The following is a 4,964-nucleotide window of genomic DNA, read 5'->3' as shown; positions in this document are numbered from 1 at the left end:
TGAGAAAAAATAGGAAAGAAACCTGAAATGTGCGAATTATATTCCTTGCTGCATAAAACAGACATTATTCGATCTCCAGACCTCATGTAGATATAGTAGTTGGTGGTTGATGTGAGAATAAATACTTATATCTATATGTCTATCAGAGCTACTCATCCATTTAAAAACCATTCATAAACATTGGGGTTTAGGGTGGAAATAAATCCCTATTTATATGCATATGAGTGTCATGTGCACTCATTCCTTCCACAAATATTTATAAATGCCTACCAGATGCCAGGCACCGTGCCAGGCACTAGGGAAAAGACGCACGTTCATCGCCTTCAGTCCAGTGAAAGAAACAGGAAGTGAGATAAGAGCTAGTGGAAGCATATGGAAAATTCTATGGGGGAGGAACCATTTGATTTGATGGATAATGAGCTCCATTTGAGACAATTTAAGTTTGGGCTTGTGGACTATCCGGGGAGAGATATCAAGTAGAAAGCTGGAAGTATGTGTCCGTAACACATGAGGGAACCTGGGTTGGAGATGTAGACTGAGAGTCTCTATCTAATTTTGAATATAAATGATTTCTCCATGAAAATGAAAGAAGTACGAGGAAAGGAATATTGAGGAGAAGAGGAGTGGCCAGTAAAGAAGACCGATAGTCTGACCTTGGGCTAACAGAAATGTAGGTAAGATAATGGATAAAATTAAGGACATGTTCATACTTCTGTTTTAAACAATAACGATGTATTTGCTTGAAAATAAGATTTCTTTAGTAATTTAGTCAGCATGCCCTGCAGGAAAGGGAAGATATGCTGAATTACTCATAACATGTCTTATGCTTCCTGGTTAGACTCCAATCTTACTCAGTATTTTCGTAGAAATCCTGCTGTCTTCTTTAAGTAAACAAAGATTATCCTCACAAATATAACTCAAAACCCTAGTTAATGTTTCTAATAGTTTTCTCTTTAAGGCCATTAACTTTTAATCACTGAGTCACAGACACATATAATAATGGTCATGTGCAAAAACAATTCCGTTTTTATCATTTGTAAACTAGCAAATTGGTGATATAATCACCACATGTGCACAAACACACACAATCTTTCCCCCTCTTTCTTATACCTCACTTCTCCTTCTTTGGCCGTCTTTAAGGTACAATTGCAACACTGTGAATGTCACATTTTTAGTTATGGTTGTCATGAATTTAAAACCATTACTCAATCCATGGCTTAATAATCAATTCAGTATACATTTAATAAACACTTTTGTTCATGCTAATACAATAGTGGGTTAGGTTACTGTCCCTGTATTCGCTGAATTTACTGAGCAATAGTTAAGCCTTTTTTGATCGGAGAGCACTGGCTTTCTAGTTATTTATGTATTTATAAATAAATATAAATATAAATTAAATATAAATATGTCCTTGTTTAAAATGTGCAGATGCTATTGTTTTGGTTTATTTTTATTTTGTTACATGTAAATATATAAAAACATGATTTCAGGTTATCACTCTGGTCATTGTACAAGATATACCTATGTAAAATCCTACATAAGGATTTAAGATTTGTAGGGTTGGGGGTAAAGGGTTGACTATAAAGAAACAGCACAAGGGATTGTTGGGGGTGATGGAACTGTGCCGTATCTTGACTGGGGTGATGTTTCCACAACTCTGCATTTGTCAAAACTATAGCACTCTACACCCCAAAGAATTTTACTATATGTAAATGTAAACGTAAACAAAAATTCTAACTTGCTGACATAATAGTTACTACTTCAAAGAGTATTATTTAAAATAAAATTTGGGAGACACCCGGGTATCTAAGCGTCGGTTAAGCGTCCGACTTCGGCTCAGGTCATACTCTCACGGTTCCTGGGTTTAGGCCTCGTGTCGGGCTCTGTGCTAACAGCTCAGAGCCTGGAGCCTGCTTCAGATTCTGTGTCTCCCTCTCTCTCTGCCCCACTCACGCTCTGTCTCTGTCTCTCTCTCTCTTAGAAAACATTAAAAAAATTTAACAAAGTCACTTTATGTTTAAACCATTTACACACACACACACACACACACACACACACACATGCACGCAAGTTCCCTGTATAGAACTTCCAGACAAAGTTATTTATTTGTTTGTAATCTTACTCCAGGGGAGTTCAGTTGACTTTCCCAAGGTACAATGGGAGGTGGCTGTGCAACCCTTTTTGCCTGCAGTGCCTCAAATTTCTACTCGTTCATTAAGAGAATTCTCCAGAGACAGATGTATTACAGCACTTTGAGAACAATATTCACACCCACTGCTGAAGAGTAAAAAGAGATCGCTGAAGGTTCAGCTCCGTGAAACAATTTAGTGGCTCAATGTGTTACTTAGGAACTAAATCCACGCAGGTACTTGGAAAGAAGCTATGAAGAATGGTGACAAATACCTCCCAGGGTATATGGGTATGAAGACTTATGCTCAAGTCTCCTCTGGCTTGGCTTCCGTACACAACTAGACTTCAAGTCCGCGTCTCTCACGCACTCTGTTACCTCATGGCCATCGCTTGTGGGTGATGAATGCTAGCGTTCACAGAACAGCGTGCTGATGCTTTTTTTTCCTGCCATTGTATGTAACATGTTTTCTAATTCTTTTGCTCTATTCAGCATTTGACCCCAACGATAGGGGATTATGGTATTAACTCTCTACCCAGCACACATTCTTTACAGACTCTCACTAAATACTGTAAGCCTGCTGCAGAGAGGAATAAAAGTGAAAGCATACCGTCTGGTCTTAAGCTGAGCACACAGAGGGTCGTGATCCAATTGGAAGGGAAGCAGAATTTTTAAAAAGAAAGAGGTTTGACCAAATTTTAATCCTTGTCATTTTCATTTCTCTTACCCTGTGGATTTGGGTGATTTTATTTACACTGTCAGCTTGAGCCCAGGGATTGGAAATCAGGCTTTTATGGAGATTATTAAAAGTACATAGAGTACACTAAAGGTTGGGCTAACTGATATATGCTGCTAAAAATATGAATGTGAATGCCCTGGTATTAGATGCCACTGGCGTACATTTCATCCTCCTTAGAAGGTTATTCTTGGGAGTCCGACCTGCTACAATGGTAATGAGATGCAGGCTGTCAGGATATTTCTAATAGGTAGCAAATGACCAGGGATAGAGGTGAATTAGCATTACTCAGATGAGAAGGTAGCTCTTTATACCATTAATTCCAATGCAAAGTAATTCTGCCATCCTTCTCCTAAAAGAGAGGGCATTGTAAAGTGGGGGGGGGGGGGGGAGGAGGGCAGGGTTAAAGCTTGAAGGATTTATCGATGGGTTGGATGGGCCACAATGTCACCCAAGTCTCTAGGCTGGGTTTTGCTCGGCACGAACTCCTCAGATGCATCACTAGCGACTTTTAGTTAGGTAATACCAGAGAGGCCTAGATCATGAAGAGAAAGTTCTAGAACTCAGTCACAGTCTTTAAGCTCTCAAGAGGTAAAAACAAAGTGGCTTACCCCATCTCAAAAATACTGGAAGCATTCAGTGCTTCAGTCTTATGTCAAAATGGCGAGCAGGCCTGCTGCCCCAGCACCAAGTCGGTGGCTGGAGGGTATTTGAAAATGGTATTACAATGCTCCAGGGTTCAAGAAAGTCCAGTTCATGTGAGATGATACAGTATACAAGAATGATGATGAGAGGCCATAAGAAGTCTTCCTGAGAAAATTCATAACGGCAAGATGTTTCGCGTAAAGAGAGCATTGGATCTGACCAGGAGGCAGCAGATTTTGCCTATAGAGCAGTGGACAAAATATAAGGAGGGTAAAATCTATCTCGAACCGCATCTGAAGGAAGTTACTTGGGAAAGAGAGAGAAGAATGGGCAAAGAAAGAATCCTGGAATGGAAATCTGTGGTTGCGGCTGCCTTGAAATATTTTGGAGAAGTTGGCTAAACCGGAAATGTACAATTTAGAACTACTTGAGCTGCAAACGTATTACTTTAGATAAATGTCTATTGTAATGACAAAAGAAAATACTAGAAGCATTCATGCTTCAACGAGGCAGGTTTAGGATCTCAAAGACATGGAAATACTCCTTTACAAAGTAGCTGCCTATGGGGGACTTGTGTCCTTGCAAGGTTATAGATTATGATAATCTAAATAGGCTTAAGAAGGTTTTAGAGAACTGCATGGATCGCAGCTCTACAATGGATCACCAGGAGAAAATGGGGTATTTGAGACACTTATTTCCAATCAAGGGGACCGATGGTAACCTGCTGCCTGCTGCATAGCCTTCTTAGGTGCCACTGATGGAATGAGAGTCACTGCCATGCTGAATCTCTCAAGTGTGCTCCACACATAAAAACGAGGAGAAGGGCAGATGGCAGGAAGCAACTAACCAAGTGTTTATTTCACTTGGAGCTCTCAGTTTAAGGACTGAGGTTCGTAAGTCTCTGTTGTGTCCTCGATGCCTACGTATACATGAAAATGTGCTATCCTGCCATAGAAAAGGGTGCTATCCAAAAAATGTGCTATCGAGGGGTGCCTGGGTGACTCAACCAGTTAGGCCTCCAACTCTGGATTTCGGCTCAGGTCACGATCTCACGTTTTGTGAGTTCGAGCCCCACACTGGGCTCTGCACTGACAGCTCAGGGCCCGCTCGGGATTCTCTCTCTCTCTCTCCCTCTCTCTATCTCTCTCAAAATAAATAAATAAACTTAAAAAAAGTACTAGCTGACCAGGGAAAGAAAAGTTTCTGATTTGTAGTCATTGCCAGTTTCCATAGAGCACACACTCTCTGATTGCATGCTACCAGCGCTTTAACGACTGGCTTGCAAACTATCTAAAGATTTAACAATCAGCACCAGCAGCAGCTGGATCCGGCAGCCCACGGAGAAGACGCTTGTCCACAGGGAGCCTGCAGACCAGCTTGGCAGGTGGGCCGGTCCTCCAGTGCCTTCCGCGTTTAAAACCTTAGTTCTGAACCACTTGCCCCTATTCACTTATA

The 4,964-nt window shown here is 40.9% G+C and overlaps 1 pseudogene; it reads left to right on the top strand.

Moving 5' to 3' along the window:
• The first annotated feature begins 3,132 nt into the window (after positions 1-3,132).
• On the top strand, positions 3,133-3,887 carry LOC125925791 (cytochrome b-c1 complex subunit 7-like; annotated as a pseudogene).
• Positions 3,888-4,964: the final 1,077 nt, after the last annotated feature.

This window comes from Panthera uncia, chromosome F1 (genome assembly GCF_023721935.1).
Source record: "Panthera uncia isolate 11264 chromosome F1, Puncia_PCG_1.0, whole genome shotgun sequence".
NCBI classification, from domain to species: Eukaryota; Metazoa; Chordata; class Mammalia; order Carnivora; family Felidae; genus Panthera; species Panthera uncia.
This window is presented reverse-complemented; position numbering and strand designations above follow the sequence as displayed.